This window comes from Adiantum capillus-veneris, chromosome 12, assembly GCF_014529385.1.
Source record: "Adiantum capillus-veneris isolate H3 chromosome 12, ASM1452938v2, whole genome shotgun sequence".
In the NCBI taxonomy this organism is placed as follows: Eukaryota; Viridiplantae; Streptophyta; class Polypodiopsida; order Polypodiales; family Pteridaceae; genus Adiantum; species Adiantum capillus-veneris.
The window spans coordinates 157,117,319-157,142,173 of NC_140942.1; the positions used below are offsets into that span (position 1 = coordinate 157,117,319).

At 42.6% G+C, this 24,855-nt stretch overlaps 1 pseudogene; it reads right to left on the reverse strand.

Annotated features, from left to right (window-relative positions):
- Nucleotides 1-1,612: 1,612 nt before the first annotated feature.
- Nucleotides 1,613-23,401, reverse strand: LOC147446743 (uncharacterized; annotated as a pseudogene).
- Nucleotides 23,402-24,855: the final 1,454 nt, after the last annotated feature.

A 24,855-nucleotide genomic window follows, 5' to 3' on the forward strand; every position in this document is an offset into this window, starting at 1 on the left:
CAGGGCTGCCTCACCTCGTACAAATGCAAGCTCACTTGTCAATGCAACAGTTTGGAGACATGGGGACTTGCAGAACTCAAAGAAGCTAGGCACTTATTGTAAGTTTTTTCCCCACTCGCCTGCATTGCGTTTTGAAGAGAGAGAGAGAGAGAGAGAGAGAGAGAGAGAGAGAGAGAGAGAGAGAGAGAGAGAGAGAGAGAGTTCCTTGTTTGCTTTGGATTCCGAACAGTGAACGAGAAACATAGAGAGAGAGAGAGTAGGATCATTCAAAACTGTTGTGGGTTGTCCAGCATCATCACAATAAGCTGGGAGGGCTAGGATTATTTGCCAGGATTCAGCGTTGCTATGGGTTGTTTCAAGTGGTGGCTCACCTGAAGAGAACAGTAAAAGCTTCAACAAAATTAACCGGCGAGGACAATCAGCAAAGGTGAGTCAGCTCATTTCGACACCTGCTATTGCCACATTTTTTCGCGATCATTAGGAAGTGAAGGGAAAGTGGATGGGGTATAGGAGGGCCTCTTTATTTGGCAGTTTAACGGAATGATTAAAGCTTAAGCCAAGTTTGACCCCCGATTTGACCAAGCCTAAAAGAGAGGGCAAAAAGGCCTATGCTGAGATTTTTTAAAAAGCCATTTTCATATTTTGTATTTGAAAATAGTCTATTTAGTAACCCAAAAGAGAGGTGGATAAATGAATTTTATAATGTCCTTTTCCCACCCCTCTTCTCTCTCTAACATATAAAACACTCTCTCACTTAGATTTCATTAAAGGGGGCACTTTTCAGTCCACCCTACCAAAAAAACAGATTTTTCACATTCTCATTGCATTATCTCTCTAAAATGTGAGCCAACTCTCTCTCTTTCTTTCCCCCCGTTTTCTCTCTTGTCACTTCCCCTCCCAATCATTAAGGAACATTCTTAGCTGCCTCACTACAAGAGGTTGTGTGCACTTGTGACGCTGTTAGCGAAGGAAATACATTGGATTTTTATACTCCCCGGCGTCGCTAACAGCATCGATACGGGAACGTCGCTATGAGCGTCGGTATAACCGTCGCTATAGTCGTCGCTATATAGCGACTTCTATAGCGATGATCATAATGACGTTTACAGGCCACCTATAGCGACGTTTATAGCGACGCTGCAGAGCCTTATATAGCGACGACGTCCGAGAGAAAAACTCTTTGGTGGTAGGGTCATCCATTAACCATATTGAATGTTTCAATAATTGAGTAAACCTAAATGAATCCAAGATAAGCCCAGATTCACCTTTGAAAGAAAGTGCAAGCTTAGATATAGACCCAAAGTAGTCACCCACAAGACAATATAACCATTAACTCCATCATCCATAGTATTGTTTGCAAATAAAGATCCAAAAGTCAAAACTGACAAAAGTAAATTGATGAAAGTAAATCAATGACAATTGTACACATCATATGCAAAATCACTTGATTGTTAAACTTTGCAAATGTAATAGTTACAACACCATTGTCATTATTGAAAAATATACATGGTTTTCCAATAGTTACAAAAAGACTTATAAATGTCATCTCATGATACATATGCTATGACAAAAGGAAACTAATGATATCTCGCTACGACTAAACTGACGGCGTCTAATCAGATGTCTCATCGCGTCCAAGCGGCGTATTTGTCGGATTTTGCAAAAAAAAAAAAAACAATAAGAAAACTTTCTGTAAGTATAAACATATAACTCATAAAACAATACAACAAATAGAAAAGAGTAAAACCTAATACTAACCATGCCACCGCGAGAACTCAGAATGTCCATCAAGGCGTTTAAGCCCTTCCTGCCTGCATACGTGCGCTCGTACGGTGTGGGGTCACGTCCTGTCATCGACCACTGTCAAAACATACAAAGAATCCATTATGCTAGAATTTAAAAACCCCTAAATCCTAAACTATTAAACCTAAAGAGCAATGCGAAAACACTTACAAAATCGGCCTCAAATGATGTCCTCTCACCGCTCCCCAAGTGGTGCGAGCTCTCTGCGTCTACTCGCGCTCTGGCTGCCTCCTTTTGTTGCTTCCACTTGTCGGGATTCTCGCGTGCTGCTTTCTTCGCATTCTTCCAATCTTCTTTGGCCAGCCAATCTGGTATGTTCCACCCTAATTGCTTAATTGATTTTTACACTTCGGAACGCTTGTGCTTACAGTATTCGTGCATTCGAAGCTTCATCAGGTCTTCATTGAAGCGGCCATCCCGTGTTGAAATGGGAAATTTGTCATGCAGCATGCTAATGACTCTATCTTTTAAATCACTTGGTACTTCACTCCAGGTGTTTAGTATCTAGTGTCTAAACACCTGAGAGCAAAGACCATGCATGCGTGAGATCACCTTCTTGCCTTCATCATCCAAGATGATGCTGTCGCTGAAGTGGACCGAGTAAGGCAAGCCCTCTCGCCGGTGACGCGTGAACCTGGGTGTCCCGGCAGGGGTCTCTAGCGGCGTGTCGATGGGGGTACGGACATCAAGTGTCTCCACTGGAGTCTGGGCCCCGAAGCGAGGAGTGTCGACTGGAGTGACTCCTGGAGGAGTAGCTAGTGGTCTGTGGCTGCTAGGAACGGCCGTCAACCGCGCAAAACCTAGTGTAGATGGCGATGTCGTGGCTGGTGTGGGGGGGGGGGGGGCGCAAATAAGGGGAGGGTAAAGAGCCTCGTCGAACACAAGGCGGTGTCGAGGCATCGGCGGCGGCATCCCCCCAACAACCGCCGCCGCCACCACTAGAGCGTCGATGCCTAGACGAGTGTGAAGATCTTCTCATCGACACTAAAGCTTCGTAGCACGCTGAATGCTCTGAAACAGAGGGAGACGCTAAAGGAGTAGGAACACCTGATGGTGCTCTAGAGCAATGACGCTCCACGTACCACTGTCTATGCTGGGGTGACAAAGAAGAAAGAAACTCATCATCATCCATACCTGCATTAAGCACACGAAACATTTAATCTTAATATTGAATGAATGGAGAAGAAAACATGGACAAGTAGAGAGAGAGAGAGAGAGAGAGAGGGGGGACTCATAAAGGGGGAGGGATTCCTGTGTAGAGAGATTTCATTGAATTTCTGTGAATTTGTAAAAGCACTGCGCTCCGGATGCGATGGAGACTGAAGTTGCATCGCGAAGGTCTACTCATAGAAGTTGCTTGCCCCACCACTAAATCTAATTGATTGGGTGAAAGAGACGCTGAGAAGCAAGCTAGATCTAGCGATGGGACGAGTAGAATCTATATTCAGCAGACCTTCACGATTGCAACTTCAGTCTCCATCACACTCGGAGCGCAGTACTCGTCGTCCCTGCTTGTGAGAACATACCTAGAGCATACGTACGTGGAGTGGACACAAAGACCATTAAATACAATGACACAATGACGCATATAGACAGGAATGGACAAAGAGCCACTTGAATACAATATATAGTATAAAACGGAGCTAAATTGTTCAAATACAATGTTTATGGCTTTAAGAGGTCTCTCGCTCATTCTCGCAAAGCTCGGCATAACTTCCTATATCTATATAGAGATCTCCGTTTAAACAGATGTCCTTCGTTTCATTTTGTAGATCCTTTGCATGCACCCCATAGAGAGTAGCAGCTTGATGCTCGTCTGGCACCACCTCAGCGGCTTCTAAGTGAGCATCTTCTCCGATCTCCTCCATTGATGCCGCTGTGATTGGCACATGGTAGCCTTCATACGTTCGTGCACTACGAGGGGCTACCTCTATGACGTACCACCAGTTTGATGCAGACTTTGTAGGATGAAATATCACCTGCCAGAGCCACATAACTTACATGAGAGCTTCCAAGCACATAACTTCTAAAATTGGATGTTAACTATTTACATACTTACTTGTTCACAATGCTCGAGTAGTACGAAAGTGTCTCTTAGGTCAGTCCATTTCTTAGTTGAATCCACCTAAGGAAAACCAGACTCTCCTCTACGCACAGTAGCGTTGCGACCCTCCATGATTTATATCTTGAACCATTGCACGTCGAACAAGTCGACAAAAAATCCTCTTATAATCGATCCTCAAAATCTCTTGTAGCGTGCCAAAGTAAGTGAGTTCCGCCACCACAGGATCTGCATTAGAGGACCATCGTCGACTAGACTGTTCATATTTTGCCATGATTCCATAATCTTGAGTAAAACGCTTTTTGTCGATCCGTTCCACCCTAAAATGTCGACCTTTACACCATGCTGTTGTGTATGACTTATACTACAACCAACAAAGATTATGAGTGGCCATTCAAACATCTAGAAAGTCATTAGTCGTACATTGTAAACTTACCTTGGTCGCGCAACCCTGAGAGTACTCCCACTCCTCCTCAGTCACTTCTTCATCGCACTGTTGTGCGCTTTTCAATTGGTTGTGCAACCATCTTAAGCTCATGAATGTTGGTAGGCTCTCTAGACCCGTCGGATAGTGCATTAGTGGTCGTCTTCCCCGTCTCCACTCGATTCGTGCGCTTTGTCGCTCTTGCTTTGCATCCTCATATTGTGAAATCCACTTTTGCATCACTGGATTTTGAAGCATGCAAAATCGGTTGATTTTAGCCTCTAGATCTTCCATCATCTTCTTCTCAATACCGAGATTGCACATGACAATCCCAGATATGCGCTCATCATCTATGGTTTGCCATAGCGTGTCTCGCGCTTTATCAAATCTGTCTAGCCACTCTCCAATGTACACTAGGGGTTTTGATACCAGCCAACCTTCTGCCATGCTACCCTCTGGACGTGCCTTCTGACACACATATCCCTTGAGCGTTTGCATGAAACGATCTAAAAAGAACATCCATCTGGAATGTATTGTGCCAGCTATTTTCACCTCATCAATTATGTGAAGAAGAAGATGCACCTGAATGTTACCATATACATGTGGTAGTGATGTGTGTGAACACACTAGGACCGCCGGGGCATTTTTTCCCTCTTTAGGAGGTTTTTTCCCCCGTGCATTGTATATACGCCCATCACTCTAGGGCTATCTATCTTTCCATTGCACACTAAGTAACACACTCTCTATTGTGTGCCTTGAGCTCCCTTCGTCTTCTCCAAGCTGTGTGTGTTTCTCTGCAACCCTAATTCCAACAATTGGTATCAGAGCAGGTCACGTCTTCCCGGGCTTAGTCGCCAGCTGCTCCAGCACACGCCTGCTCACTTTCTCCGATTTCAGTGAGCTTTGGCGAGCGTTCGCAGGTCGACAAATATTTTGGGAAAACTCGAAGAGCTTGGTCTGCTCAGAATTTTGATTTGGGCTCATTTCGGCCTCCGTTTCCACTACGGGCAGTACTGCACATGCTATTTCGTCATTTTGCGCAGATTTTATGTCAGTGCCGTTTTCTGCATAACAGGTGCCTTATAGTCTTCTACGGTTTGTGCTATATAGCACAAGTTGTTCTCGCTCCATTTCTCCTATTTTCGGGCAGTTTTCACATCAGGTGCAGCATTTACCATGGCTGACAACAACAACACAGATGTGTTCAAGATGTTTGCTGCTGAGGATAGGTTGGATGGGGACAACTACCCTATGTGGGCTTATATGATGCAACATGTTCTTGTGTCAAAAGGTGTCTGGAACATTGTGCAGGGCATTGATGTACGTCCTGGTTCTGAAGATGTAGGCGATATTGAGGATGTTGCAGGTCTTGCTGCAAGGATTGCAGCTGTTAGAGTTGTTTTGCCTACGGCAGAACAAGCTCGTTGGGATGTTAAGGATGCGCAGGCTCATGCATTGATTGCGTTGTCTGTGAAGCGCACCATTATTCCTCACATCCGTTCAGCAAAATCTGCAAAACAGGCTTGGGATATTCTAGCAGGTCTTTATGCAAGCCGCAATGAGGCTAAAATTGCTTTGCTGCGTAAAGAGCTAGAGTCGAAGATTATGCATGAGGAAGATGATATGGACACTTTCCTTGCTAGTGTCAAGGATATCAATGAGCAACTCATTTCTGCAGGTGAAGTCATTTCTGACAGTTCCCTTGTGCAGACTGTTCTTGATGCCTTACAAGATTCCTACCAGACTTTTGCTAGTACTTGGAGACTGATGACCCAAGGAAATCCTGAAGTTGTCAAGTTTGATGCATTATGCACATTGCTGTTGCAAGAGTCACTTTCTAGAAAAAACAGGACTAGGCAGCGTGCAGTTGAACAGGCTTTTATTGCTTCTCAAAGAAAGGGTGGTAACAGTAATGCAGCCACTTCTTATGGTTCTGCTGCGAGTGGCAAAAATTCTGTTCCTAATGCTTCTGCTGGCAGCACTTCGTCTGGCAATTCTGGTGATAAGGGCAAAAAGAAGATGCGTTGCCATTATTGTAAAGCCAATGATCACTTGATCAAGTCGTGTCCTAAGTTGAAGCCCAAAGAGGCTAAGAAGAAAGAGGGTGGTTCCACTGCAAATGCTGGGTCCACTACAAATGCAGCCATTGTTGAGTCTTCTGTGAAAGGAGATTGTGATGCTGATGTTGATGCAAAATGGGCTTTTAGCGCAGAGTGCACTTACAATCCTGCTGTCCATGATGCATGCTTGTCAGTTGCTGCAGATTCACATGTGTGGTATTTCGACAGTGGTGCTACAAAGCACATTACCTCACATCGTGAATTGTTTACCTCTCTCGAGTCTGTCCCTCATGGGAATTCAGTCACTTGTGCCAACAACGCCTCTTATCCAGTTCAGGGAGTTGGAAAGATTGTGCTCACTGCTGCTAATGGCAGTTCCTTCACACTTGTTGATGCACTTTATGTACCTGGGATCAAGAAGAATCTCTTGTCTGTATCCACACTTGCTAGACTTGGACTTGTAGTCAAATTTGTGGATGACAGATGTACAGTTCATGATCTCAGTTTTGGTGATGAAATTGTTGCATCTGGGCTTTTGTGCCATGGGCTGTATAAGCTCACTTTGTATGACAAGTGTGGACAAAATTTTGCAAATGCTGTTGCAGATTCAAGGGCTATTTCAGATGCAAAACTTTGGCATGCACGTTTTGGTCATCTGAATTTTGCCAGTTTGCTGCGTTTGCAGAAATCTGATATGGTTGCTTCTTTGCCGCCTCTTGAAGCACCTATCAAACATGTTTGTGAAGGCTGTATTCTGGGTAAAATGCAGCGTTCTAAGTTTCCAAAGGATGGTTCAGTTAGGGCCACATGCAGGTTGCAGCTTGTGCATAGTGATGTTTGTGGGCCCATGCAAACTCCGTCCTTGGGCAATTACCTGTACTTCGTGACTTTCATTGATGATTACTCCAGGCATGCGTGGGTATTTCCGCTTAAAGCGAAGTCCGAAGTTTTTATGTGCTTCAAACAATTTTTGGCTATGGCTGAAAATGTCTCAAAATGTACTATGGGCACCCTCCGTTCCGATCGAGGGGGGGAGTATATGTCTCATGAATTTAATGCATTTCTGGCTAGTCGTGGGATAAAACACCAATGTACAGTGCCTTATACACCTCAGCAAAATGGTGTTGCTGAGAGGAAAAACAGGTCACTAACGGAAATGGCACGATGTATGGTCAAAAGTCAAGCTTTGCCGCATTCTTTTTGGCTTGAGGCCATCATGTGTGCCACTTATGTACTTAACAGGTGTCCTACGAAAGCTTTGCAGTCTATTACTCCATATGAAGCATGGCATGATAGAAAACCTTCTATTGAGCACATGCGTGTTTTTGGCTGTTTGGCATATGCTTTGGTGCCACAAGTGCAGCGCTGAAAATTGGATGATAAGGCTGTCAAATGTATTTTTGTTGGTTATAGTGCTGAAAGCAAAGGTTACAGGTTGTATCATCCGCAAACAAAACGTATTCTGGTTTCACGGGATGTAGTGTTTGTGGAAGATTCTGTTCAACCCTTGTTGTCATGTACTAGAGACAGTAATGTAAGCTCACAGGACATTTATGACACTTTGTTGCCTCTTTTCAGTGGTGGAAATACGAATGTAAGTTCCAATGAGGCAAATGTACAGCCTATGGGGGTTTCTGAAAATGTTTTAGAACAGCCTATTACTGATGCAGATGTACATGATGTACTTGATGAGGAAAGGGCCGAAAATGCGCAGGCTAGAGGTATGCCAAAATGGCTGGTGCACACTTTGCGTGACAGTAAATTGGATGCACCTTTATCTAGTCGTACTCGTTCAGGCTCTCGCCATGCATCTTATGCATCAGATTGTTATGCTTTGGCTGTGTCTAGTTTACATGATGTTGAGGAGCCTCTGTCTTTTGATGAAGCACAGAATTCAAAAAATTGGATTGCTGCCATGAAATCAGAATATGATGCACTTATAGAGAATGACACATGGACTTTATGTGATTTGCCTCCTGGCAAAAAGGCCATTGGTACGAAGTGGGTTTACAAGTTGAAACGCAAGCCGGATGGTGAGATCGATCGCCATAAGGCTCGACTTGTTGCAAAGGGTTATGCACAACAAAAAGGCATAGATTATGAAGAGACTTTTGCTCCCACTTGTCGTATGACTAATGTGCGTTTTCTATGTGCATTGGCAGCTCATTTTGGTTGGGATGTACATCAATCAGACATTGTTACTGCTTTCTTGAATGGTGACATATTTGAGGAAGTTTATGTAACGCAGCCTCGCGGTTTTGTCATAAAAGGACAAGAGGACAAAGTGTGCAGATGTAAGAAGGCTTTGTATGGGTTGAAGCAATCTCCTCGTGCTTGGTATGAGAAAGCTAACAATCATTTGGTTAAACGAGGCTTTCGTAACATTCCAACAGAAAGCACATTGTATGTAAAACGTGAGGGTGATGTACTTCTCATTGTGGTTCTTTATGTTGATGATTTGCTGATCACTGGACCAAATGAGAGACATATTGCTGAATTTAAGGCTGATTTGAATGCTACATTCCAGATGAAAGATTTGGGGTTGTTGCATCATTACTTGGGTATACAATTTAAGCAGTGTGATGGTGGTATTGCCTTGTGTCAGAAAAGTTACATAGAGACATTGCTATGTAAGTTTGGACTTGAGGATTGCAAACCTATTGCCAATTCCATGGAAACAGGTTTGAAGTTGAGTCTACATGATGCTGGCGATCCTGCTGATGTCACTCTTTACCAAACTGCTGTTGGCTGCCTCATTTATGTATGCAACACGAGGCCGGATGTTCAGTTTGCAGTCTCACAGGTCAACAGATTTATGCATAGCCCAGGGTCTAAGCATTGGCAAGCTGTCAAGAGGATTTTCCGCTATCTTAGTAGCACTTTACATCTTGGCTTGTTTTATCCCAAGGGGGGATCATTACTGCCAGACTTACATGCTTTTTCAGACTCAGATTGGACTGGTTGTTTTGACACGCGAGTGTCCACAAGTGGTTTTTGTTTCATGCTTGGCAGTTCATGTATATCATGGTTGAGCAAGAAGCAACCTATTGTGGCCACTTCAAGTTGTGAGGCTGAGTACAGGGCAGTCTTCACAGCTACGGTTGAGTGTGTATGGCTCAAACGCATTATGGCTGATTTGGGTGTTGGACAGGACACTACCAACACTATCTACACTGACAATCATAGCACATTGGCAGTTGCGAGGAACCTAGTTTTTCATGATCGCACAAAGCACATTGAGGTGCATTACCACTATGTCAGGGAGAGGCTCTCAGCAGGAGAGATCAGCTTGGCTTATGTGCCAACACAGGACAACCTTGCAGATCTTTTCACAAAGGCATTGTCTCGTGAGAAGCTTGAAGCTTTCCGCAAAGCTTTGGGCTTACTCCCGTTTGTGGACTGATCCTGTCCTCAGGGCATGGCACTTCCCTTTACTCATGTGCCAGCTCTCGTTCACCGCATCACTCCAGGGGGGATTTGTTACCATATACATGTGGTAGTGATGTGTGTGAACACATTAGGACCGCCGGGGCATTTTTTCCCTCTTTAGGAGTTTTTTTCCCCCGTGCATTGTATATACACCCATCACTTTAGGGCTATCTATCTTTCCATTGCACACTAAGTAACACACTCTCTATTGTGTGCCTTGAGCTCCCTTCGTCTTCTCCAAGCTGTGTGTGTTTCTCTGCAACCCTAATTCCAACACTGAATGGTAAGCATGGTAGTAGGAAAGTGTTTCTCAAACATGCACACAACCTCCGCAGCGTTTAGTTTGGTGAATGGTATGGAGTCTACGTTGATCTCCTTTTGTGAGATCCATTGCACCAACTTCACAAGTTTGTAGATTGTGTTACGGACGTCAAGAGACAAACATCCCTCAATGGCCACCTGTAAAATTAACTACAAAACACGTGTAGCAATGATATTAAAGTCCACACACGAATTTGTTACTCAATTCCCACTATGATATATTCCACTATGAACATACCTGACACATTTTATGCCAGTCGTGTGACTTCAAACCGGTAAGCTTTCCTTCTTTAGTAAAACACGTTTGGAGCGAGTGCATTACGCCAGTGGGGGTCCACACAGATCGAATGGTATCTTTTACTTTGCGTTCTTGGGCTCCACTGAAAATCCATTGCGCTTTAGGGAGTTTTATCGCTCCATCGGATGCTGTCCACGGCCAAGATTGCTCCATACGATTCACATTTCTAAGGTCAACCCTGGCTCCCAAAGTATCTTTCTTACCGGTTAGATGGTCCCATAGCAGATTACCCACATTCTTGAATATGTGCATTGGATCGAGCAAGTGATTGATCATGAGTCGGGGCCAATATGGTAACTCGTACGAGAGAGAGAGTCTCTTTATCCCTGGGGGCAACCCGTCATCACACATCTCCTTCTGCTCTAACCATGCTTGTGCAGACATCCTCGGTGGCTCTCTTCCCAAAAAGCTGTCGCATAACACATGATCTCTGGAAGATATGCTTGATGACCTTCATAGATTTACTTCTACAATGAGGACGCCCAACGTGCATTCAGTCTAGGTCCACATGTGACACATGCTCTATATCCGCTTGTTTGAAGCCCTGCATGTATACACATGATAATAGATAAGCTTGAGAAAAACCAAGATTTACAGTGTTTGAGTTTAAGTGTAAATCACCTGAGCATTCTGTTAGTCCGGGATAGTCATACATGGTCCACATTAGAATGCCTCTAATCAAAGCATTCCGTCGACCTGTGTGTCGGCTCATATCCACCACTTCTATGACAATCCACAATTGTTGTAGCTCTTCCAATAGTGGACAAAGATACACATCCATATTCTTCACTTTATATCGCCCCGGCATAATCAAGCTTAGCCATAGGTGCCCCTTCTTCGTACTCAACCACGGGGGAATGTTGTAGTTGACGATGACAACGGGCCATACATTGTAAGATGTTGATCTTTGACCAATTGGATTTATGCCATCCATAGCCAGGCCTAGGCGCAAATTTCGAGCTTCCCTGGCAAAATCCGACCATGTTTCATCTATACTATCCATGCTGTGCAATCTGCAGGAATCCATAGCACACCATCCGAAGATTTATTCTCCTCATGCCATGATGCTAGGGCGGCCATGGAACTACTTTCGAAGAAATGCTTGATGCGAGGAAGCAGAGGAAAATGTCGCAAAACCTTTTCTGGAATTTTTGTTCCGTGGAGATCTACTCAATATCTCTCGGAATCACATTTCGGACACTTCTCCATGTCTATGTACTCCCCTCTGAAAAGGATGCAGTCGTTAGGACAAGCGTGGATCGAATTGTAATCCATCCCCAAGTTTCGCAAGATCTTTCTTGCTTCCTCTCTGGAATCTGGCATCACATTATCAGCTGGCAATATGTGCTCTTTGAGCAATCTACACAACGAAAAAAATACGGTACAATTGTGTAAAAATCTATCAGATCATTATACATCTAGAGTTGTTTATTAAAGTAAACACATTGTAATAGATCACCTAAAAAGCGTTGTGATGCTAGTGTCACTCCATCCAAACTTTGTCTACATGTTGAGAACAACCAGGAGTGCCTTCAATCTAAACACACATGCTTCATCATACAATGGCGTATCTGCTTCACTTTTCATATCAACATAGATAAGCCTTTATAAATCCATGATCATCTCGATCATTTCATCGATCTCGGGCTCAAACATTTCCTCGTTGGGAATGTGGTCTGCATGATCATCCCCTGAGCTGTTAGAGGCTACATCTTGTGGCCTCACATATGCTGCTTGACCAAAGTCCCTGCGAACACGTCTATTGGGTTGCAAGATTGCTGCCTGTTGGTCAGCGTCAGAGTCCGACGAGTTATAATTGGCAACAACTCAATCTATAATAGATGGATCGAACTCGCCAAATCTGCAAACGTGTTGCAAAGAAACGCGTTTTGTCCGTCACACAGCATGCTTGTATTGATTACAAGTACATAAGATCCTCGTTGAGAGATAGGTGTTTCGGTTGGATGGCCCCACATCCTCGTCACTACTCATAATTAGGGGAAAAACCTTATAACCTGGATAACAAATTTAATCTTCTATTGGAATTCTCCGTCTTTTATCTCTCTCTCTCTCTCTCTTATCTCTCTCTCTCTCTCTCTCTCTCTCTCTCTCTCTCTCTCTCTCTCTCTCTCTCTCTCTCTCTCTCTCTCTCTCTGTTCACACTATAAACTACCTCACATTCTCTATTCATGTCCAATCCCCTCACACCTCGATCTAGAGGTGCACGGAGATCAGAACCACCGGATTATAATCTTGTCTTTATTGGTCAATGCCTATATTTGTGGATACAAGAAATCTACACACCCACGTCTACATGATAGTGCATGTAGTGGACAAAACCCCTTTGCCTCTTCTCTAGCTGTAGCATTTCACAACTTCTTAACATCTTTTCACAGTAGATCTTTGTTCGAGGGATTACTTAACACATTACATGTTGGCCTCCAATCTGAGTATCATGCCGTTGAAATCTTCCCAGCTTAAGGTCGCATCCGTAGAGAGGAAGAGAGGGATCACCGTTCGTCTAACTCTAATTTTTTTACCGTAATCTCGAAGGTAGACTCTAATATAAAAACTCAATCCAAAATCTAATCTTAAATCTAACCTAATTGAACATGTGGTGATTCGCTCCATTGAAGGGTAAAAGACATACCAATGGGACTAGTAGCTGCGTGGCTGTGAATGGGCCTCACTTCATAACACGGTTTTAAATTTCAAATTCGTCATTTGCTCTCACGTGCGTGCTCTCTTTCTCTCTCACACTGAAATCTAACCTAAATTTAAAAAAAAGCTAGTCCATCGAACATAAATCTAGATCTAATTTAATTTTAAACTCAAAATAAACATAAATCTAATCTAATCTAATCTAAATCTAACGTAAATAAACCTAAATCTAATCTAACGTAAACCTAACTCAAAATAAACATAAATCTAATCTAATCTAACCTAAATAAACATAAATCTAATCTAACGTAAATCTAAATCTAACATAATCTTAAACTCAACATAAACATAAATCTAAATGTAATCTAACCTAATCTAATTTAAATTTTAACATCTTTGTTTTCTCCCCTTACCTCTCTCTTTCATCTTCTCCCCCTCTCTCTCTCTCTTTGGTTTTTTATTCTCTCTCTTTCTCTTTGTTCAACAGGTCTTGAGTTCAACTCCTTGTCGGCAAGATCTTTAAGGTCTCTTTGGATAGTTTCCTACGACGTTAAATCTCTCTTCTTCTCGGGTGTGTGTGTGTGTGGGTGTGTGCCAATAAAAAGAGGAAAATGGTATAACCTTTCTATCACCCAAGTGTGGTAGATTGGTTATGCCATTTCCCTCTTGAATAACAGGTCTTGAGTTCAACTCCTCGTCGGCTAGATCTTTAAGGTCTCTCGGGATAGTTTCCTATGATGTTAAAACTCTCTTCTTCTGGGGTGTGTGTGTGTGGGTGTGTGTGTGTGCGCCAATAAAAAGAGGAAAATGGTATAACCTTTCTATCACCCAAGTGTGGTAGATTGGTTATGCCATTTCCCTCTTGAATAACAGGTTTTGAGTTCAACTCCTTGTCGGCTAGATCTTTAAGGTCTCTTGGGATAGTTTCCTACGACGTTAAAACTCTCTTCTTCTCGGGTGTGTGTGTGTGTGTGTGGGTGTGTGTGTGTGTGCCAATAAAAAGAGAAAAATGGTATAACCTTTCTATCACCCAAGTGTGGTAGATTGGTTATGCCATTTCCCTCTTGAATAACAGGTCTTGAGTTCAACTCCTCGTTGGCTAGATCTTTAAGGTCTCTTGGGATAGTTTCCTATGACGTTAAAACTCTCTTCTTCTTCTTCTCTCTTCTCTCTCTCTCTCTCTCTCTCTCTCTCTCTCTCTCTTTTCCTCTCTCAATGTGTGTGTGTATGCATTCTTTGTTTATGCATGTGTGTGTGTATGTGTGTTTTTTGTTTATGCATGTGCTCTCTCTCTCTCTCTCTCTCTCTCTCTCTCTCTCTCTAAAACACAATGTGTGTGTGTGAGAGAGAGAGGGAGAGAGAGAAAGAGGGGAAGGGAACATTAGAGAGAGGAGAGGGAGGGAGCATACCTGGCACTCCTTCCTCTCCTCGTGTGTGTGGGTGTGTGTGTGTGTGTGTGTGTGTGTGTGTGTGTGTGTGGAGAAGAAAGAGAGAGAGAGGAAGAGCGCGGGTTACCTCTTTGCTTGCTTGAGCGTCGAAAACTCAGATCTGAGATCTGAGTTTTTGGGCACTCTTGGTTTATTTTTTACCCCTGTCGGCGTCGCTATGAGCGTTGCTATGTTACAAATAAACTAGCGAGGCCGTGAATTTTCACTTTTAAGCGTCACACTGCGAGCGTCGCTAATGTGAAGTACCTCTTGTAGTGCCTACTTCTGTCAAAGTGCAGATCCTCCAAGGTTGGAGATCTGCCCTCTCTCCCACTCTCTCTTCCTTTATTGTCTTTCTATCTCCCTCTCTCTCTCTCTCTGTCTCTGCCCCCCCCTCATGCTTCTCCCACTTCAACTCCAGTTGAGAGCAATGGAAAACTCCATTACTATTGTGTGCAGCAACATTTCTCTCTCTACACTCATGATCAACAATTTGAATCCAAATGAGATTGAGTTGCACTCCCTCTCTTGTTTCCCTCCACAACATAATCCTTTTCTTCTATCTCTGAGTACTCCCCGCTTCTTTCCTCCATAGCCACCTTCACCTGCTTGTAGCAGTTACCATTACACATTCTCTCTCTAATTTGCATGATTAGCTAACATAAATGTCATTCAATCCCCTACCACTACAAGACATTACTAACAAGACAAAACGATATCGATGATTTAGATAGGAGTACGCTACTGTGCGACTTGGCACATCTAATCCCAATGCTGGAGATGAGCTACAGAACCTTGGGTGCAAGGCAATCAACTTATGGGTCGATGACCATATTTACCCTGGCAATCCAATGACCTATGCATCACTGCCCTTTCGTAATTTCACTGAGCTACCACATTTTATAGGAGATAGGAGAGACGAATTGTTTGGCTACTGCTAGAGATTATATTCAGCTTTTGTCAATGAAAGGAAAGCAAGAAAACATCTATGTGCTGCCTATTCATCATTGCAAGAGAAGTACGTGAAAGACATTCAGCAGGTCATAGAGGAAGCCAACGAGAAGACGAAGTAGCTAAATGATAGGATGTCAAAGCTTAATAAAAAAGTAGAGCATCAGAAAATAGAGTAAGAGTGTCGTCTAGACAATTATGTTCAGCTACAACACACTGCATGTAATATGCGTCGGCAAATTGATCATCTCACACACATTCCGTTGGGCTACCACATTCGTAAGCGCAATAGACATGCAATGTCTATGCTATCTTCAAGCGGTGAAGCTCAATAGAAACGTATCTGTCAAACTCGGTAGGGATACAAATGTAAGCTTCTAATTTATTACATTTTTTGCAGGTTGCTGTAATATTATTTCAACGCGCAAGAACCTGGCTCGGATGATGATGGGAATCGATTCCGATGCTCAAATGACTGGACATACTCTGCTACAGCGTATCATCAAGCCAAAGAAGTTAGTCGAGCTATTGGATGATCCATCCAATGTTGGCATTGCTAATGTTTTGCGCCATAAGTATTTCAGTCATGAGATAAAGAGCATTGTGTTGCCTCAAGAGATGATGGAGGTGTGTGACAACGCAGGAGTATGTTGGAATTAGGGTTGCAGAGAAACGCACACAGCTTGGAGAAGACGAAGTAAGCTCAAGGCACACAATAGAGAGTGTATTACTTAGTGTACAATGGAAAGATAGATAGCCCTAAAGTGATGGGTGTATATACAATGCACGGGGGGAAAAACCTCCTAAAGAGGGAAAAAATGCCCCAGCGGTCCTAATGTGTTCACACACATCACTACCACATGTATATGGTAACAAATCCCCCCTGGAGTGATGCGGTGAACGAGAGCTGGCACATGAGTAAAGGGAAGTTCCATGCCCTGAGGACAGGATCAGTCCACAAACGGGAGTAAGCCCAAAGCTTTGCGGAAAGCTTCAAGCTTCTCACAAGACAATGCCTTTGTGAAAAGATCTGCAAGGTTGTCATGTGTTTGCACATAAGCCAAGCTGATCTCTCCTGCTGAGAGCCTCTCCCTGACATAGTGGTAATGCACCTCAATGTGCTTTGTGCGATCATGAAAAACTAGGTTCCTCGCAACTGCCAATGTGCTATGATTGTCAGTGTAGATAGTGTTGGCAGTGTCCTGTCCAACACCCAAATCAGCCATAATGCGTTTGAGCCATACACACTCAACCGTAGCTGTGAAGACTGCCCTGTACTCAGCCTCACAACTTGAAGTGGCCACAATAGGTTGCTTCTTGCTCAACCATGATATACATGAACTGCCAAGCATGAAACAAAAACCACTTGTGGACACTCGCGTGTCAAAACAATCAGTCCAATCTGAGTCTGAAAAAGCATGTAAGTCTGGCAGTAATGATCCCCCCTTGGGATAAAACAAGCCAAGATGTAAAGTGCTACTAAGATAGCGGAAAATCCTCTTGACAGCTTGCCAATGCTTAGACCCTGGGCTATGCATAAATCTGTTGACCTGTGAGACTGCAAACTGAACATCCGGCCTCGTGTTGCATACATAAATGAGGCAGCCAACAACAGTTTGGTAAAGAGTGACATCAGCAGGATCGCCAGCATCATGTAGACTCAACTTCAAACCTGTTTCCATGGAATTGGCAATAGGTTTGCAATCCTCAAGTCCAAACTTACATAGCAATGTCTCTATGTAACTTTTCTGACACAAGGCAATACCACCATCACACTGCTTAAATTGTATACCCAAGTAATGATGCAACAACCCCAAATCTTTCATCTGGAATGTAGCATTCAAATCAGCCTTAAATTCAGCAATATGTCTCTCATTTGGTCCAGTGATCAGCAAATCATCAACATAAAGAACCACAATGAGAAGTACATCACCCTCACGTTTTACATACAATGTGCTTTCTGTTGGAATGTTACGAAAGCCTCGTTTAACCAAATGAGTGTTAGCTTTCTCATACCAAGCACGAGGAGATTGCTTCAACCCATACAAAGCCTTCTTACATCTGCACACTTTGTCCTCTTGTCCTTTTATGACAAAACCGCGAGGCTGCGTTACATAAACTTCCTCAAATATGTCACCATTCAAGAAAGCAGTAACAATGTCTGATTGATGTACATCCCAACCAAAATGAGCTGCCAATGCACATAGAAAACGCACATTAGTCATACGACAAGTGGGAGCAAAAGTCTCTTCATAATCTATGCCTTTTTGTTGTGCATAACCCTTTGCAACAAGTCGAGCCTTATGGCGATCGATCTCACCATCCGGCTTGCGTTTCAACTTGTAAACCCACTTCGTACCAATGGCCTTTTTGCCAGGAGGCAAATCACATAAAGTCCATGTGTCATTTTCTATAAGTGCATCATATTCTGATTGCATGGCAGCCATCCAATTTTTTGAATTCTATGCTTCATCAAAAGACAGAGGCTCCTCAACATCATGTAAGCTAGACACAGCCAAAGCATAACAATCTGATGCATAAGATGCATGGCAAGATCCTGAACGAGTACGACTAGACAAAGGTGCATCCAATTTACTGTCACGCAAAGTGTGCACCAGCCATTTTGGCATACCTCTAGCCTGCTCATTTTCAGCCCTTTCCTCATCAAGTACATCATGTACATTTGCATCAGTAATAGGCTGATCTAAAACATTTTCAGAAACCCCCATAGGCTATACATTTGTCTCATTGGAACTTACATTCGTATTTCCACCACTGAAAAGCGGCAACAAAGTGTCATAAATGTCCTGTGAGCTTACATTACTGTCTCTAGTACATGACAGCAAGGGCTGAACCGAATCTTCCACAAACACTACATCCCGAGAAACCAGAATACGTTTTGTTTGCGGATGATACAACCTGTAACCTTTGCTTTCAGCACTATAACCAACAAAAATACATTTGACAGCCTTATCATCCAATTTTCTGCGCTGCACTTGTGGCACCAAAGCATATGCCAAACAACCAAAAACATGCATGTGCTCAATAGAAGGCTTTCTATCATGCCATGCTTCATATGGAGTAATAGACTACAAAGCTTTCGTAGGACACCTGTTAAGTACATAAGTGGCACACATGATGGCCTCAAGCCAAAAAGAATGCGGCAAAGCTTGACTTTTGACCATACATCGTGCCATTTCCGTAAGTGACCTATTTTTCCTCTCAGCAACACCATTTTGCTTAGGTGTATAAGGCATTGTACATTGGTGTTTTATCCCACGACTAGCTAGAAATGCATTAAATTCATGAGACATATACTCCCCTCCTCGATCGGAACGGAGGGTGTCCATAGTACATTTCGAGACATTTTCAGCCCTAGTCAGAAATGGTTTGAAGCACATAAAAACTTCCGACTTCGCTTTGAGCGGAAATACCCATGCATGCCTGGAGTAATCATCAATAAAAGTCATGAAGTAAAGGTAATTGCCCAAGGGCCCAAGGACAGAGTTTGCATGGGCCCACAAACATCACTATGCACAAGCTTCAATCTGCATGTGTTTTCTATGTGCATTGGTAGCTCATTTTGTTTGGGATGTACATCAATCGGACATTGTTACTGCTTTCTTGAATGGTGACATATTTGAGGAAGTTTATGTAACTCAGCCTCGCAGTTTTCTCAAGAAAGGACAAGAGGACAAAGTGTGCAAATGTAACAAGGCTTTGTATGGGTTGAAGCAATCTCCTCGTGCTTGGTATGAGAAAGTTGACACTCATTTGGTCAAACAAGGCTTTTGTAACAGTCCAGGAGAAAGCACATTGTATGTAAAGCGTGAGGGTGATGTACTTCTCATTGTGGTTCTTTATGTAGATTATTTGCTGATCATTGGACCAAATGAGAGACATATTGCTGAATTTAAGACTGATTTGAATGCTACTTTCAAGATGAAAGATTTGGGGTTGTTGCATCATTATTTGGGCATACAGTTTAAGCAGTGTGATGGTAGAATTGCCTTGTGTCAAAAAAGTTACATAGAGACATTGCTATGTAAATTTGGACTTGAGGATTGCAAACCAATTGCCACTCCCATGGAAACATGTTTGAAGTTGAGTCCACATGATGCTGGCGATCCTCCTGATGTCACTCTTTACCAAACTGCTTTTGGCTGCCTCATTTATGTATGCAACACGAGGCTAGATATTCAGTTTGCAGTCTGACGGGTCAGTAGATTTATGCATAGCCTAGGGTCTAAGCATTGGCAGGCTGTCAAGAAGGATTTTCGCTACCTTAGTGGCACTTTACATCTTGGCTTGTTTTATCCCAAGGGGGGTTCATTGCCGCTAGATTTACATGCCTTTTTGGACTCAGATTGGGCTAGTTGTTTTGACACACGAGTGTCCACAAGTGGTTTTTGTTTCATGCTTGACAGTTCATGTATATCATGGTTGAGCAAGAAGAAACCTACTGTGGCCACTTTGAGTTGTGAGGTTGAGTATAGGGCAATCTTCATTGCTACGGTTGAGTGTGTATGGCTCAGACGCCTTATGGCTGATTTGGGTGTTGGACAGGACACTGCCAACACTATCTACATTGACAGTCAGAACGCATTGGCAGTTGCGAGGAACCCAGTTTTTCATGCTCGCACAAAGCACATTGAGGTGCATTACCACTATGTCAAGGAGAGGCTCTTAGCAGGAGAGATCAGCTTGGCTTATGTGCCAACACATGACAACCTTGTAGATCTTTTCACAAAGGCATTGTCTTGTGAGAAGCTCGAAGCTTTCTGCAAAGCTTTGGGCTTACTCCCCTTTGTGGACTAATCATATCCTCAGGGCATGGCACTTCCCTTTACTCATGTGCCAGCTCTCGTTCACCGCGTCACTCCAGGAGGGATTTATTACCATATACATGTGGTAGTGATGTGTGTGAACACACTAGGACCACCGAGGCATTTTTTCCCTCTTTAGGAGGTTTTTTCTCCCGTACATTGTATATACGCCCATCACTCTAGGGCTATCTATCTTTCCATTGCACACTAAGTAACACATTCTCTCTTGTGTGCCTTGAGCTTCCTTCGTCTTCTCCATGCTATGTGCGTTTCTCTGCAACCCTAATTCCAACACCTGCGATAGAAGGGGAGTGGATTTGTAAGAAGGCAGTGGTAGAAGGGGGTGTTATCAATGTGACGCTCTTGACCTATGCATCCAACTAGCAACACAATTTTAGGCTCATTGTGATTGCATAAAGGTTAGCTAGTGTATCCTAAGCATGTTTTGCTAATTTTGTTGAACAAATGAGAGGGGTAATGGTACGCTTCCTAGTGAGGGAAAAAATGCCTCAATGTCCTAAGTGTGTTCACACACATCACTACCATATATATGGTAACAAAAATGGGTATGTGATAGTCTCAATGTTTAGCTCTTTTTAATCCACACATAGACTCTGAGTTTTCCATTTTCTTCCCTCCCTGACTCCCCCATAGTGTTGTTATATTTCATGAATATTTGTACCAAAAAATGATAGATATTTTATCCTTAAATTAATTACACGTACTTAATTAGCGTAAATTATCATGATTGACAAAATTAGAGAGAGAGAGTAGAGAGAGAGAGAGAGAGCAATGAATGGGCGACATGACAAAACCTTTCATTGAATAAAATATAAAAAATGTTTATGAATCATCTATCAAAAGATTTCTACAAATAGCTTGATTTAAATCTAAACCCATGGCTCTTAAATCAATAATGAGACAAATTGAATTGTCATTTGTGGATGTGTTGACTTCATCATCTTTGAATTGGCCATCTTCCATTTCATCGTCATCATCATGGCAATCATTTTTGCTATTAAGGTTGGCAAAGCGGTGAGACTTGAAGCATCGATCTCTCTCTCCTCTGTCTCATGAGTGTTTCCCCCTCATCCAAAGTAGTAGGTGGGAGAGGTTTGAAGATAGTCTCCACTTCATCAGCGGGAGAAATGGTTCTCCCAGGAGGTGTTACAATAACTACGAACCAAAGTTTCTGTTGATAAATTGATGGGATATAGATGACTATAGAAGAGAAGTTCAAAGTGAGTGACATTGGTATTATGTTACAACTTACAAGCAAATAAGGGTAAAGAAGGTAATCACTCACCTTCTCACAATTGTGTGGCAAAACTAAGTTTTCATGCCTCCTCATGTGATGCACACTAGAGTCCACCATGCACTATGAAAATTTGCAAACGTTTACTGTGGATCTTTACCGCGGTTTGTATAGAGAGAGAGTCCAAAATGGCTCGCTAAAGAAGAGAGAGGAGGGCGGAGGGAGAACTTTTTGAACTAATAATATTACCGCTATTACTGGGGTTATTATTGCAGGTACTATCGGGGATTTTATCACAAATAATATTGGGAGTATTACCACGAGCAGATCATTGGTGCTATGGCATTCAAATTTGAGTTTCCATCTATCTAAACAGTTTTGTTAATGATCTAATTTTTAGAACATGATTTACCTCTCTTTAAAAATGAAAAAACAAACAATATCAAAACTTGAAATGACGGCTATGTGAATAAATATGAAACTACAAAGAAAAAGCTCCATGCCAAAAGCACCACCATAGATGAGAAGCAAAATATGGACAAAATCAACCCACCAAGCATCCATCCTGTTTTGTAATGACCCTCCCATTAGGGCCAATTTGGATGAAAAAAGGGCTGTGTAAGGATCTAAAAAGGGGCAACCTAAAAAAGACCATGAAGAGCTTACCAAAACTATTCAACATGGGTACTCATTGGATAGAGCTCATCAAGCGCCACCCATGGACCATTTGAGCGCTAAATTTGGAGTTCGTATGCAAAAGTTATGGCTAAAATAGTGTAAAATATTCAAAAAGCAAGTGAAGGAGATCTTGACACGTGTACAAAAGTGCCATACTTTTGGAAATGTGGCTCCTCCTTGACCCTTAGATCAAGAAAAGAGAAACCCTAAACAACCCTTATTTCATCCAAATTGGCCTTAATGCAAACTGAGACAGTCGCTTCACACCGTTATAGTAAAACATAGACAAGCATGTTGTACAAATAGAACCCCTCGTAATTTTCACCCTTCAAGCTTGGTGATGGCGTGATTTTGTGATGGACCAGAGAGCCCTCCATTCAACAAAGCATCCTCGCCTTGAGAGTAAAATATCCAATGCTGATCAAGTATCCCTTTGGAGCTTCTTTTTCATTTTTCATAATGATAGAGTGAAGTGTGCCCACATTTTACCAGTAGTACCTATGTTAGTTTCTTCAAGCTCTATCTTGCCCTTCAAGCAGGAGCTCTGCATTTCTGTCAATGGACTTGTAAGCCTCTACCAGTTGGGTTCAACGTTGATTGCCTTATGATATATTATCTTTGCAAGCTCTCTGACTTTTCCTTTGCACACCCTCAAGACCTGTTATGAAGAGGCGTTGAGCAAGGAGCACAAGAAAGAAGCTCCTCTTCAACGCAGTTTTTGGTACTTCCATCTATTCTCTTAAAAAATCACAAAGCATTTGTCTTTTTCCTAAATAATTGTACAAAAAATGATAGATATTTCATTATTAAATTAATCACACCCACTTGATTAACATAAAAAATAGCGTGCTTGTCAAAATTAGAAAGAGAGATAGAGGGGGAGAGACAAAATGACAAACCCTTTCCATAGAATAAACTATACAAAATGTTTATAAATCGTCCTCCAAAAGATCTCTACAAGTAGCTTGATCTAAATCTAAACCCATGGCTCCTAAATCAACAAAGAGGATGTTTGTGGATGTCTTGGCCATGGCTTCCATCTTCAAACTGGTCATCTAGATCTTCCATCTCATCATCGTCGTCATGGAAATCATCCTCACTGAGATTGGCGGTGCTAGGAATTGAATCATCGATCTCTTTGTCCCCTGTCTCCCCATCATCCAAAGCAATAGAGTGGTAGAGGGTCGAAGATGGTCTCCACTTCATTAGTGACAAAAATGGTCTTTCCTCGAGGTGTTACAGGAACTACGAACCAAAGCTTTGATTGATGCAATGATGAGATATAAGTAACCTACAAAAGAGACGTTCAAAGCGAGTGACATTGGTACTATGTTACAAGCAAGTAAGGATAAAGAAGGTTTACACTCACCTGATCACAATTTCATGGTAAAACCAAGTTATCATACCTACCCATGTTATACACACTAGAGTCCACCATGTAGAGCCCATTCTCATGGCATATTGACACATTTGCAAATCATTTTCACTCAAAGATGAACGTATGAAAGGTTCTAAAATCGACCTTTAGTATCCTTTCAATAGTCCCACAGTACCTGGCCTCATCACCATTTGTGTCTCAGTTGCCCATGATGCCACAATTCATGGTGGTTCGACACTCTTCAATGTGGCATGTACGAAAGTGTGAACCCTTTGACCACATAGAGCTAAAGGAAAGACACTACAAAACAAGAAAGATTATACAATCAATGCAAGATCTAAAATGAAGAAAGAACTAAATGCAATATAGTTTAAGTGTAGGAGTACTATACCTTTTGCACGTAACCTCGTGCATACTCCCATACTTTTTCATTGATGTCCTCTCCATGTGCCGAAGCTTCGGTCATCCTTTCATGGATCCACTCGGCACTAATGAGATCTGGGAAGCATGCAAGGTGTCGAGGAATTGGGGGTGCTCTCCTGCCTCCATGGGCTTGCTTCCATGCGTCCTCTCCTACATACGCAATTCCTTGGCTATTGCCCACAAGTACACCCACTTGGTCATAACATTTTCATTGAGGATGCAAAGTTGTCGCCGACTCGACGTACATCCACATCCATGTTAATTAATTTTCCCCTCCCACTTTGGTAAGTGTGAAGTCATCCCTGCATCCTCATCATCTGACCACATGTGACTTTGCGAGCATAGAGGGTGAACTTAATTCATGGTAGCAACATAAATAAAGAATTTAGTTAACTTGGCATGAACAATGCTTTTACAAGAGAATGAGTTTAGAGAACATGACAACTGTTGAGGACCGGATTTATGTGGAGCAGGTCCCCCCTCCAATAGGGATTTGTATTAAAGGTTCTCCCATTAAGAGAGACTTGGTACAATACAATCTTTGTGTTCCTTGTGACATAGGTGATGCAATGAAGATGGAAATCATCATGCATCACGAGCATAACATAAATTTTGTAGAAAGCATTAACTATCCCAAGCCTCAGTCCCAACGCCTCAAACACCTTCGAAGCTGGAGAGAGCTAGCAGGGAATGAGGGTAGGAAAGAGGAAGAAGAAACATTTCATAGGAAAAAGAATTAGTTCCTCACTTATCATCACTCTTCTTGCTAGCATACATAATAGCATAGTAATAAAGATGGAAAGCTTAAGCATTAAAGCATGGCTCTTGGTTGGATTTCCATTCCATAGCCAAGAGTGTT